This window comes from Lissotriton helveticus, chromosome 2_1, assembly GCF_964261635.1.
Source record: "Lissotriton helveticus chromosome 2_1, aLisHel1.1, whole genome shotgun sequence".
NCBI classification, from domain to species: domain Eukaryota; kingdom Metazoa; phylum Chordata; class Amphibia; order Caudata; family Salamandridae; genus Lissotriton; species Lissotriton helveticus.
In genome coordinates, this window is record NC_136059.1 from 1,257,289,131 (window position 1) to 1,257,304,138 (window position 15,008).

The following is a 15,008-nucleotide window of genomic DNA, read 5'->3' on the forward strand; positions in this document are numbered from 1 at the left end:
TGCATTACGGCTAGCACGCCTTCCGAGGTATCCCGTCCCCTTGCCGTGGAGGGCTTTGAAGAATATTACCATGGCCTTAAACTTTATCCTTTCCTTCACTGGAAGCCAGAGTACAGTCTTGAGAGGAGGGGCCATGTGAGACTGGGTTTCAGCCTAAGGATCGCCCTGGCTGCTAAGTTTTGCATCACCTGGAGGCGCCGAAGGAGGAAACCTGGCAGGCCCAAGTATAGGACATTTTTGTAGTCTAATCTTAGACGACACCAACGCCTGAACCACTATTTTCCTGGAGTCAGGTGAAAGGAATTTTTTAAGCATGTGGAGTTTGCCAAAACAGGTACCCACCAGTTCCTGTACTTGGTATCTTATAGAGAGAGCATTATCAATGTAGATGCCCAGGTTCGCAACTGTGGTTTGGGCTAAGCTCGGGGGTGGGGGGGGGGGATTCCTCCGGCCACCAATGACTCCAATTGCTCACAGATGGCAGGCCAAAGAAATCAATCTCTGATTTGTCAGGGTTGCATTTAAGCTGGTTTCCCTTCAGCCAGTTAAAAACATTTGTGAGACAGGACCTAATTGTGTCCCCGTAAAAGTCTGAACCTTTATCACAAGAAAAGATCAGCTGTGTATCATCAGCATATGAAATTATCTTGGCACCGTTGGCCTCAGCCAAGGGTGCAAGAGGAAGCATACATAAGTTAAAAAGAGTCGGGCTGAGGATGGAGCCCTGAGGGATTCCTTCGTTCATGTTGGGCATGGGGCTGTGAAAGGGAGAATCCATACTTCCCGATTTCTATCCTTTAGGAAGGATGTTTTCCAGGCTAGTGCCAGACCCCCAATGCCTATATTCCTCAGTCTATCAAGGAGCTTCTTGTGTGGGATCATGTCGAACGCCACCGACAGGTCAAGTAGTAGGAGGATCGCTCTGCCCTCCTGGTCAAGCTTTTCCTTAAGGTGCTCCATCACTTCCAACAGAGCTGTCTCTGTGCTGTAATTAGCCCTGAAGCCAGATTGAGTCAGATGCAGAAGATTGTGACTTTCAGCATAATCCGAGATCACGCTTATCCTGGAGATACCCGGCACCTCGTGGAGACGACTGACTAACAGTTCCATTACGTGGCCCTTATCAAGGCGGCGCACATTCCTGAAAGATTGCTACACTTCATGATGCTTCAGGCATGATAGATCAAGACGATCATTACGCAATTTATTGACTGCCCTGACGAAGTTCTAAGAACGAAACGCGTTGGCTGTTGTTTTTACATTTTGGAATTATATCAATAAAGACTTTTGCAACAAAGGAACTGATTGAGCTTCATTATTATCGCTTGGATACCCTGGTAATGCACAACTCCATTATCGTCAGTAATCCGAGATCACGCTGTTGACCTGCTTCTCCATTACCTTGGAGAAAGCCGGGAGGAGAGAAATTGGCCTATAATTCACTGGAACTTTAGGATCTGTGCTGGTTTTTTAAGGAGAGGCAGGATTTTTGCCTGCTTCCAGAGGGACGGCACAATGCCAGAGGAAAGCTTTGAGTTTAGCACCTTATTTACTGTGGTGTTTAAGGAGGGTACTAATTTTACTGGGCATGCATCCGCCGGTGAGCCAAATTTAAGGACCTTAAGGTATACAAGTGATTCGTCCAGTTGTATAGCCGGGAATTGTAATAGCGCTGGGGCAAACTGGTGCCTGGCTATTTCTTCGGAAATGAGATGGGAGGGCAGGTCCCCCTCTGTCTCCCCGAGAAAAGACTGATGGATCATAACAATCTTGTTACGGAAGGATAGGGCCAACTGGCTGGTCCATTCAGCCAAGTGGGAAGCTTCTTTACTGGCCGCCTTAGGGACAATGAAAGATTTTACAATGCTAAAGATCTCCTTGCCCTTATTATTAGTGGTTGCAATCTTGGTAGGCAGATAGCTTTTCTTAGCCTCTTTCAACTGCTGATAGTGAGATTTCAGAGCAGCCTTATAGATCTTATCTTCCGGAAAATAGTTTTTGCGCCACTTTCTTTCTAGACCTTAACACTCGCTTTTACTAGATCTCAGGGATTCGTTGAACCCGGGAGCTATGATTCTAAAGTACAGGTATCTAGTTTGGGGTTTCAGATAGTGAAGGGGCAGAGGAATCTAGAGCCACCCTCAGAGATGGCAGGGGCATTTTGTTGAAAGCTCTGTAGCTATGTTCTGTTGTTTTCGTCTCTGGTGTGATATATGTCCCAGAGCCAGGTATCTTGAAGTTAACAAGGAAGTTATCCGACCAAGTTATGGGGTTGGAGGATCCATTTCCAATTCCAATTCCATGTTACAGAAGATCTGATGCAGAGTAGGACCCAGGTAATGTGTAGGAGAAGAAATGAAAGGGAAAAGGTTGCATGCTGCGGTTATTTCGGACAGAGCAGAAACATGATGGTCAAAAGGTTTATCCATGTGTAGATTAAGGTCCCCCAAGATGACAAGATTGTTTTATCTAAGGGCAAGGGGGGGATGACTTCATTTAGGGTCTTGATAAAATTGTCAGGCGTTCCAGAGGGTCTATAGATCAGGATCCTGGCAATGCATTGGTGGGAAGATAAAATACAGTGGAAACCCAGGCATTCCTCGCCCTCGGCTAGGTCTTATGGGATAGAGGTGCAATCCAACTCCTGTTTGAAAACAATTGCATTGATGCCTCCTTTCCTAACTGGGAGGCCTCTCCTCATAATGTTATAGCCTGATGGAATGGCAGAGGAGTTAGAGGAGTCGGACAGCCAAGTTTCAGTAAGACATAGGTGGTCAGGGCACACATCTAGCAGAAGGTCCTCTATTTGTGCATCATGTTTTGCAGCGAGCCCCTTGTGCGGTCCACCAGTGACCCTGGGAAGAGTCCAGTTGCAAAATGGGCAATGAAAATTGGCCCAATTGCAAATACTAGCCACTGCACCCTGGCAGGAATAAAAGGTGCCTAAATTAAGCAGTTCATCCCGCCCATAATGAATAGTGTGAATCGTACCTGAGGGCCAACGGGCAGCATGGCCGACGCCGGCCAACTTCGTGGCGCAGACGGGCTTGCCTTTGACACGCCAGTGGCACTGCAGCGCAGTGTCTCAGCATTTATTTATCGGAGACTAGAGCTTGCATCTTCCCAAAATGGGCTCTGTGTCCCAGTCGTGAGACAAAGCTCGAGAGAACCCGCCCCCAACTTCCTGTTAGTAGCGGAGTTCGTACTAAAGTGCTAAGTACAGTTTCAAAATCAAAGCAAACTTTTACAATCAATTGTTAAAAATAGAGCCAGCAAAGTAATAATAAAGATCAACTTTTAAAATCACCGTGAACACAGCAAAAAAGCAGCTTGATGCAGAAGGGTGCGGTCAGCGTGAGATCAACTGCCGAATTCCATCAGCCCTTTGGGGGAGTCGGGGAGTAACGACGAGGAAACTATTCCACAACAAAGGATTTCTTGCCAGTGACCTCAAAACCCCAGCAATAGAGCCTGAAATGGGGGATAGAAACGAGCGGCGCCCGACTCCAATTTGGCGCCCGCTCAGGACGAATGAACGTTAAAAGAAGCTGAGACCTCACACGAGTCACTTAACCCTCCCTCTGCAAATCGCACTGTCCTCTCTCTAGTCTTCGAATCTCGCTATGGAAACAAGAGCATTTCAGATTGAACTGTAATGCACATTTTGTAGATTGCACGTCGGTAATTGGTTCGAAACTGTGCTTTTCATTGAGGTTGCTGGTGCTTAAGAACAGAAGGCCACCCCTGTGGCTTGGTGACCTCCCCACACTCTTCCTATTGGCACAATTTCTGTGAAAAGTGCTAATTGTTATTTATTGCCAATCAGGCACTCCTAATGGTCTACCCTATTTTATCTTTTATTTTTGGTACTAACCGTTGCATTTCCTTCTCATGCACTATTAATGGTCCACCTCAAATTATCTGTTGAAACTGTAATGTGTATTTTTAAATTTGCACTCGTAATAATCTTCCTCACTTTATCTTTCTGGTTGTAATGCGAAACTTGTAAATTAGTATTTTTCTGATTTATTTTCTTTTCCTATTGCCTCACTGATCTCTCTATCAGTACTATCGCCACTCCTCCCGACTAGTTTCTCGCCTTGCTGATTCTATTTCCCACTCTCCCCTCTATCTCTTAACTGCGACCTTGTCTACTACCTCTTCCCCTGGAATCTCCCTCTTCTCCTACACCTCCACCATATTGCCCACCACTCTTCCTTCCTGCACGACCTTCACGCTCTACTGAAAATTCTACCTCTCTCAGACATCCTTCTTGTTCCATTCCCGTGCTCTTACTCCCCTTCCCCACTGCGCACCACCCCAATCTACCCCCACACATCTTCCTCCCACCCTTCGTTCTATTTTAACTGACACATCATGCCTCCCCTCATCCATACTCCCTTGTTGCTAGAATCACCCATCACTAGACACGGGCCTAACTCGTGGTCCATCCTTTACCCTTCAAACCTTTCTAAAAACGGCAAGAATAATTTTAAACACAAACTTCCAGTGGCGGCTGGTGACATTTGAAAGTGGTGGCGAGTGAAAGTAGTGGTGGAGCACACCGGGGCGAGCAAGCGTAGCGAGTGAGCCCGAACAACCTAAGGAGGGTTTGGGGGGTCCCCCCCCCCCCCCAAGAACATTTTGAACAAGCATTAGAAATGCAATCGGGCTCGGATTTATTTGAGTTTGAGCTAATGGCATTGTAAATGGTAATGTATTTTTGCTAAGTGTTATGGAGTGTGTTAATGTGGTGGTGGTGGTAGTGGTAGTACTGGTGGTGGTGGTACTGGTAGTACTGCCGGTGGTGTTAGTACTGTTGGTGGTGGTAGTGGTAGTAGTGGTGGCTGTAGTAGTGGTAGTACTGGTGGCTGTAGTAGTGGTAGTACTGGTGGTGGTAGTACTGGTAGTACTAATGGTGGTAGTACTGATGGTGGTAGTACTGGTGATGGTGGTGGTACTGGTAGTGGTAGTACTGGTGGTGGTGGTACTGGTAGTGGTAGTACCGGTGGTGGTGGTACTGGTGGTGGTGGTGGTACTGGTAGTAGTGGTAGTACTGGAGGTGGTGGTACTGGTAATGGTAGTACTGTTGGTGGTAGTACTGGTGGTGGTAGTACTGGTAGCGGTGGTACTGGTGGTGGTGGTACTGGTAGCGGGAGTACTGGTGGTGGTGGTACTGGTAGCAGTAGCATTGGTGGTGGTGGTACTGCTGCCCGTAATACTGGAGTGTGTTAATGTGGTGGTGGTGGTGGTAGTGGTAGTACTGGTGGTGGTGGTACTGGTAGTAATGGCGGTGGTGTTAGTACTGTTGGTGGTGGTAGTGGTAGTACTGGTGGCTGTAGTAGTGGTAGTACTGGTGGTGGTAGTACTGGTAGTACTGATGGTGGTAGTACTGGTGGTGGTGGTACTGGTAGTGGTGGTGGTGGTGGTACTGGTAGTGGTAGTACTGGTGGTGGTGGTACTGGTAGTACTGGTGGTGGTACTGGTAGTTGTAGTAGTGGTAGTACTGGAGGTGGTGGTACTGGTAATGGTAGTACTGTTGGTGGTAGTACTGGTGGTGGTAGTACTGGTAGTGGTGGTACTGGTGGTGGTGGTACTGGTAGCGGGAGTACTGGTGGTGGTGGTACTGGTAGCAGTAGCTATGGTGGTGGTGGTACTGCTGCCCGTAATACTGGTAGTGGTAGTACTGGTGGTGGTGGTACTGGTGGTGGTAGTACTGGTGGTGGTAGTGGTACTGGTTGTGGTAGTACTGCTACTAGTAGTACTGGTGGTGGTGGTAGTACTGTTGGTGGTGGTAGTGGTAGTACTGGTGGCTGTAGTAGTGGTAGTACTGGTGGCTGTAGTAGTGGTAGTACTGGTGGCTGTAGTAGTGGTAGTACTGGTGGTGGTGGTACTGGTAGTACTGATGGTAGTACTGGTAGTACTGGTGGTGTTGGTGGTACTGGTAGTGGTAGTACTGGTAGTACTGACGGTGGTGGTACTGGTAGTAGTGATAGTACTGGAGGTGGTGGTACTGGTAGTGGTAGTACTGTTGGTGGTAGTACTGCTGGTGGTAGTAGTGGTGGTACTGGTGGTGGTGGTACTGGTAGCGGGAGTACTGGTGGTGGTGGTAGTACTGGTAGCAGTAGCATTGGTGGTGGTGGTGGTACTGCTGCCCGTAATACTGGTAGTGGTAGTACTGATGGTGGTGGTACTGGTGGTGGTAGTACTGGTGGTGGTAGTGGTACTGGTTGTAGTAGTACTGGTACTGGTAGTACTGGTGGTGGTGGTAGTACTGTTGGTGGTGGTAGTGGTAGTACTGGTGGCTGTAGTAGTGGTGGTACTGGTGGCTGTAGTAGTAATAGTACTGGTGGTGGTAGTACTGGTAGTACTGATGGTGGTAGTACTGGTGGTGGTGGTGGTACTGGTAGTGTTAGTACTGGTGGTGGTGGCTCGGATTTATTTAATTTTGAGCTAATGGTATTGTAAATGGCAATGTGTTTTCGTCATGTGTGAAGGAGTGTGTGCATGTGGTGTGTAGTGGTATTATGTGAGTTGAATTGTGTAATGCTGTGCTTTAGATGAATATGTTTAAAAGTAAAGTGTACCATACTGCGATTGCTACAAAAGTTAATTGTGGATGTGTTAACAATTGATGCGTGCACTGATGGCTGGTGGTGTGTGTGCTTGGTGGAAGAGTGCACTATTGCCTGGAGGTGTGTGTGCCTAGTGGAAGGGTGCACTGCCGGCTGGTGTGTGTGTGCTTAGTAGAACAGTGCACACATGGCTGATGTTGTGTGTGTGTGGTGAAAGATTGCACTAACGGTTGCTGGTGAGTGAGCCTTGTAAAAGAATGCAAGATAGCTGCCTGGTAGCAGTAGCATTGGTGGTAGTGGTACTGCTGCCCGTAATACTTCTACCAATCTGCACTCTGCACTCTGCACTACCACTCTGCACTGTGCACTACCACCCTGCACTACCAATCTGCGCTCTGCACTACCAATCTGCACTCTGCACTACCAATCTGCACTCTGCACTACCACCCTGCACTACCACCCTGCACTACCACCCTGCACTACCACCCTGCACTACCACCCTGCACCCTGCACTACCACCCTGCACCCTGCACTACCACCCTGCACTCTGCACTACCACCCTGCACTCTGCACTACCACCCTGCACTACCACCCTGCACTACCACCCTGCACTACCACTCTGCACTACCACCCTGCACTCTGCACTACCACTCTGCACTCTGCACTACCACCCTGCACTCTGCACTACCACTACCACCCTGCACTCTGCACTACCACCCTGCACTCTGCACTACCACCCTGCACTCTGCACTACCACTACCACCCTGCACTCTGCACTACCACTACCACCCTGCACTACCACTACCACCCTGCACTCTGCACTACCACTACCACCCTGCACTCTGCACTACCACCCTGCACTCTGCACTACCACCCTGCACTCTGCACTACCACTACCACCCTGCACTCTGCACTACCACTACCACCCTGCACTCTGCACTACCACTACCACCCTGCACTCTGCACTACCACTACCACCCTGCACTCTGCACTACCACTACCACCCTGCACTACCACTACCACCCTGCACTCTGCACTACCACTACCACCCTGCACTACCACTACCACTCTGCACTCTGCACTACCACTACCACTCTGCACTCTGCACTACCACTACCACTCTGCACTACCACTACCACTCTGCACTACCACTACCACTCTGCACTCTGCACTACCACTACCACCCTGCACTCTGCACTACCACCCTGCACTCTGCACTACCACCCTGCACTCTGCACTACCACCCTGCACTCTGCACTACCACCCTGCACTCTGCACTACCACCCTGCACTCTGCACTACCACCCTGCACCCTGCACTACCACCCTGCACCCTGCACTACCACCCTGCACTACCACTCTGCACCCTGCACTACCACCCTGCACTACCACCCTGCACTACCACCCTGCTGCACTACCACCCTGCTGCACTACCACTCTGCACTACCACTCTGCACTACCACTCTGCACTACCACTCTGCACTACCACTCTGCACTACCACTCTGCACTACCACTCTGCACTACCACTCTGCACTACCACTCTGCACTACCACTCTGCACTACCACTCTGCACTACCACTCTGCACTACCACCCTGCACTACCACTACCACCCTGCACTCTGCACTACCACTCTGCACTCTGCACTACCACTACCACTCTGCACTACCACTACCACTCTGCACTCTGCACTACCACTCTGCACTCTGCACTCTGCACTACCACTACCACTACCACCCTGCACTACCACTACCACCCTGCACTCTGCACTACCACTCTGCACTCTGCACTACCACTACCACTCTGCACTACCACTACCACTACCACTACCACTCTGCACTACCACTACCACTCTGCACTCTGCACTCTGCACTACCACTCTGCACTCTGCACTCTGCACTACCACTACCACTACCACTCTGCACTACCACTACCACTCTGCACTCTGCACTACCACTACCACTCTGCACTACCACTACCACTCTGCACTACCACTACCACTCTGCACTACCACTACCACTCTGCACTACCACTACCACTCTGCACTACCACTACCACTCTGCACTACCACTACCACTCTGCACTACCACTACCACTACCACTCTGCACTACCACTCTGCACTACCACTCTGCACTACCACCCTGCACTCTGCACTACCACCCTGCACTCTGCACTACCACCCTGCACTCTGCACTACCACCCTGCACTCTGCACTACCACCCTGCACTCTGCACTACCACCCTGCACTCTGCACTACCACTCTGCACTACCACTACCACTCTGCACTCTGCACTACCACTCTGCACTCTGCACTACCACTCTGCACTCTGCACTACCACTACCACTCTGCACTCTGCACTACCACTACCACTCTGCACTACCACTACCACTCTGCACTCTGCACTACCACTCTGCACTACCACTACCACTCTGCACTCTGCACTACCACTACCACTCTGCACTCTGCACTACCACTACCACTCTGCACTACCACTACCACTCTGCACTCCCACTACCACTCTGCACTCCCACTACCACTCTGCACTCTGCACTCCCACTACCACTCTGCACTCCCACTCCCACTCTGCACTCCCACTACCACTCTGCACTCTGCACTCCCACTACCACTCTGCACTCTGCACTCCCACTACCACTCTGCACTCCCACTACCACTACCACTCTGCACTCCCACTACCACTCTGCACTACCACTACCACTCTGCACTCTGCACTACCACTACCACTCTGCACTACCACTACCACTCTGCACTACCACTACCACTCTGCACTACCACTACCACTCTGCACTACCACTACCACTCTGCACTACCACTACCACTCTGCACTACCACCCTGCACTCTGCACTACCACCCTGCACTCTGCACTACCACCCTGCACTCTGCACTACCACCCTGCACTCTGCACTACCACTCTGCACTACCACTACCGCACTACCACTCTGCACTACCACTACCACTCTGCACTACCACTACCACCCTGCACTCTGCACTACCACTCTGCACTACCACTACCACCCTGCACTCTGCACTACCACTCTGCACTCCCACTACCACTCTGCACTCTGCACTCCCACTACCACTCTGCACTCTGCACTCCCACTACCACTCTGCACTCTGCACTCCCACTACCACTCTGCACTCTGCACTCTGCACTCCCACTACCACTCTGCACTCTGCACTACCACTACCACTCTGCACTACCACTACCACTCTGCACTACCACTACCACTCTGCACTACCACTACCACTCTGCACTACCACTACCACTCTGCACTACCACCCTGCACTCTGCACTACCACCCTGCACTCTGCACTACCACTCTGCACTACCACTACCGCACTACCACTCTGCACTACCACTCTGCACTACCACTCTGCACTACCACTCTGCACTACCACTCTGCACTACCACTCTGCACTACCACTCTGCACTACCACTCTGCACTACCACTCTGCACTACCACCCTGCACTACCACCCTGCACTACCACCCTGCACTACCACCCTGCACTACCACCCTGCACTACCACCCTGCACTCTGCACTACCACCCTGCACTCTGCACTACCACCCTGCACTCTGCACTACCACCCTGCACTCTGCACTACCACCCTGCACTCTGCACTACCACCCTGCACTCTGCACTACCACCCTGCACTCTGCACTACCACCCTGCACCCTGCACTACCACCCTGCACCCTGCACTACCACCCTGCACTACCACCCTGCACCCTGCACTACCACCCTGCACTACCACCCTGCACTACCACCCTGCACTACCACCCTGCACTACCACCCTGCACTACCACCCTGCTGCACTACCACTCTGCACTACCACTCTGCACTACCACTCTGCACTACCACTCTGCACTACCACTCTGCACTACCACTCTGCACTACCACTCTGCACTACCACTCTGCACTACCACTCTGCACTACCACTCTGCACTACCACCCTGCACTACCACTACCACTCTGCACTCTGCACTACCACTACCACTCTGCACTACCACTACCACTCTGCACTCTGCACTACCACTACCACTCTGCACTCTGCACTACCACTCTGCACTCTGCACTACCACTCTGCACTCTGCACTACCACTCTGCACTCTGCACTACCACTCTGCACTCTGCACTACCACTACCACTACCACTCTGCACTACCACTACCACTCTGCACTCTGCACTACCACTACCACTCTGCACTCTGCACTACCACTACCACTCTGCACTCTGCACTACCACTACCACTCTGCACTACCACTACCACTCTGCACTCTGCACTACCACTACCACTACCACTCTGCACTACCACTCTGCACTACCACTCTGCACTACCACCCTGCACTACCACCCTGCACTACCACCCTGCACTCTGCACTACCACCCTGCACTCTGCACTACCACCCTGCACTCTGCACTACCACCCTGCACTCTGCACTACCACCCTGCACTCTGCACTACCACCCTGCACTCTGCACTACCACCCTGCACTCTGCACTACCACCCTGCACTCTGCACTACCACCCTGCACTCTGCACTACCACCCTGCACCCTGCACTACCACCCTGCACTACCACCCTGCACTACCACCCTGCACCCTGCACTACCACCCTGCACCCTGCACTACCACTCTGCACCCTGCACTACCACCCTGCACTACCACCCTGCACTACCACCCTGCTGCACTACCACTCTGCACTACCACTACCACTCTGCACTACCACTACCACTCTGCACTACCACTACCACTCTGCACTCTGCACTACCACTACCACTCTGCACTACCACTACCACTCTGCACTCTGCACTACCACTCTGCACTCTGCACTCTGCACTACCACTCTGCACTCTGCACTACCACTCTGCACTCTGCACTACCACTCTGCACTCTGCACTACCACTCTGCACTCTGCACTACCACCCTGCACTACCACCCTGCACTCTGCACTACCACCCTGCACTCTGCACTACCACCCTGCACTCTGCACTACCACCCTGCACCCTGCACTCTGCACTACCACCCTGCACTCTGCACTACCACCCTGCACTACCACCCTGCACCCTGCACTACCACCCTGCACCCTGCACTACCACCCTGCACCCTGCACTACCACTCTGCACCCTGCACTACCACTCTGCACCCTGCACTACCACCCTGCACTACCACCCTGCACTACCACTCTGCACTCTGCACTACCACCCTGCACTACCACTCTGCACTCTGCACTACCACTCTACACTACCACTCTGCACTACCACTCTGCACTCTGCACTACCACTCTGCACTCTGCACTACCACTCTGCACTCTGCACTACCACTCGGTACTCTGCACTACCACTCTGCACTACCACTCTGCACTACCACTCTGCACCACCACTCTGCACCACCACTCTGCACCACCACTCTGCACCACCACTCTGCACTACCACTCTGCACTACCACCCTGCACTACCACCCTGCACTACCACCCTGCACTACCACCCTGCACTACCACCCTGCACTACCACCCTGCACTACCACCCTGCACTACCACTCTGCACTACCACTCTGCACTACCACTCTGCACTACCACTCTGCACTACCACCCTGCACTACCACCCTGCACTACCACCCTGCACTACCACCCTGCACTCTGCACTACCACCCTGCACTCTGCACTACCACCCTGCACTCTGCACTACCACCCTGCACTCTGCACTACCACCCTGCACCCTGCACTCTGCACTACCACCCTGCACTCTGCACTACCACCCTGCACTACCACCCTGCACCCTGCACTACCACTCTGCACCCTGCACTACCACTCTGCACCCTGCACTACCACTCTGCACCCTGCACTACCACCCTGCACTACCACTCTGCACTACCACCCTGCACTACCACTCTGCACTCTGCACTACCACTCTGCACTACCACCCTGCACTACCACTCTGCACTCTGCACTACCACCCTGCACTACCACCCTGCACTACCACTCTGCACTCTGCACTACCACTCTGCACTACCACTCTGCACTACCACTCTGCACTACCACTCTGCACTACCACTCTGCACTACCACTCTGCACTACCACTCTGCACTACCACTCTGCACTACCACTCTGCACTACCACTCTGCACTCTGCACTACCACTCTGCACTCTGCACTACCACTCTGCACTCTGCACTACCACTCTGCACTCTGCACTACCACTCTGCACTCTGCACTACCACTCGGTACTCTGCACTACCACTCTGCACTACCACTCTGCACTACCACTCTGCACTACCACTCTGCACTACCACTCTGCACTACCACTCTGCACTACCACTCTGCACTACCACTCTGCACTACCACTCTGCACCACCACTCTGCACCACCACTCTGCACCACCACTCTGCACCACCACTCTGCACCACCACTCTGCACCACCACTCTGCACCACCACTCTGCACCACCACTCTGCACCACCACTCTGCACCACCACTCTGCACCACCACTCTGCACCACCACTCTGCACCACCACTCTGCACCACCACTCTGCACCACCACTCTGCACCACCACTCTGCACCACCACTCTGCACCACCACTCTGCACTCTGCACCACCACTCTGCACTCTGCACTACCACTCTCATTCTGCACTACCACTCTGCACTACCACTCTGCACTCTGCACTACCACTCTGCACTCTGCACTACCCTATCCTTCACCACAGCACAGAGCAGAACGGCACCTTCCCTCATAGACTGACATACAGCATGGTGCCCAGTAGGACTGCGCCAGATTTATATTTAGCTGGTGTCGCAGCCGCCCAAACTCACACTGTGAACCCGAAGTAGGGCATGAAAAGCGCACTCTTTACTTCTTACTGAACTCGCCACCCGTTGAAATGAGTGAATGTTCAATATCATCCAAAATTGCACTTGCCCACTTATTTTTATCGCAGCTAAGAGTGACAGTCAAATATACAGCTGGTACCGTGTTCTTCCCTCGTTATTCCACTTACCATGTCAGCCGCTTAAATAAACAAACTGGCAAGCCAGCCCGAAGCACCCACCACGTCGACCCTGAAGTATCACCTCACAGGGCTATCAGTGCTCTAAAACAAACTCGCTTTACATTCCGTGTTCAAACAAGGAGGTGCAAGCTAGCTGAAAACTGTAAACCTTTTATTCCAAACAAACATTTTAAATTTCGGTAAAAGCATTTCAGCTATTCAAACATTGAAATTAGCCGAGTAAACCTGAGATGAAAGGAGCAACAAAATAATGCATGGCGCGCGCCCACCAAAACGCACTGCAGAATGGTGAACGCGCCCACAGCATCTGGATTCCATTACAGCACCTCCCTGACAGCTCCTAATTGATATTTATGGACGGCCGTGCGCGAAACCGCAGAGAAAATGCCAAACATGGCGCACGTAAATTACATATAGCCTATCACGTCAAGGCTACTAAATAGACAGCACAGCGAAGACGAATCACTAGCCAGATGCCATAAAAACGCGCGCGCACTAAGGAATGTGGCAGCCCGGACCCCTAAAGAAACTTTTTTTTTTCTAATACATAGGAGCTCGGAGCTCCGCCCCACTGCGTGGTGACGTAGGCCGAGCCCTAAAAATGAGTGGGCACATGCTGCATTTTCAAGACTTTTGGAAGCCACTGTGCTAAACAGAAACAGGCCACTGCCTCCCCTAAAAGTGTTCCAGAGCAAGTTGCACCAGTGTATTTGAGATCTATCTGACGCCATTTCTGAAAGGCCAGAAAGAGAACCAATCACATTGGATAGGCTGGATAGGCTGCACAGGCTGGCCTCAAGGGCTCAGTAAAAGGCTTGCTTTTAGATCGTCTACAGCTGATACATTTCTACACAGAAATGGAGGACAAAGTGGCAACATTAGCAAAACAAGCTACATCCTCTACTAAAATGGCTTAACAAAGATTCTCGAAGTGCAAATCTTTATTCAGGGTTTTGCTCTCAGATTATATAACCAAATCAACATATTTTCCTTTCCAGGGAAGCCCAATCTCCTTCATTGGGGATCAGATATAGCTCTTCCCAGATCTTTATGCTGTCTCATGAACCGGAAACCCTTTAAGCTTGTCACAGACTTTGTCAGTCAAAGGCATCATATATCACTGGGGATAGCCCCATAGGGGGATCTTCCTGCAGGAGGGTCGACAGCCCTTCACATCCCTTATGGAAGCCTGGGGACCGGATGCTGAGGATGTGGAGCTGCTCTCCTCTAGGGAAAACTGAGAAATGTCATCCATGAGTGAGAAGTGGCATAGCGTTTTGTTCCGCCATAAGAACGATTGACAAAATTGAGGCAAGGAAGGAGAAAATGATCCAGCACCCATGAAGTATGAGTGACGACCCACAGAAGGACAACCGGACACGTAAGAGAGACAGTGGAGATAAGAAAGAGA

General features: G+C 51.6%; 1 protein-coding gene across 2 annotated transcripts in view; it reads right to left on the bottom strand.

Moving 5' to 3' along the window:
- Positions 1-15,008, bottom strand: part of RAP1GDS1 (Rap1 GTPase-GDP dissociation stimulator 1) — a 748,947-nt gene that overhangs the window by 451,802 nt on the left and 282,137 nt on the right. The window lies entirely within an intron of this gene.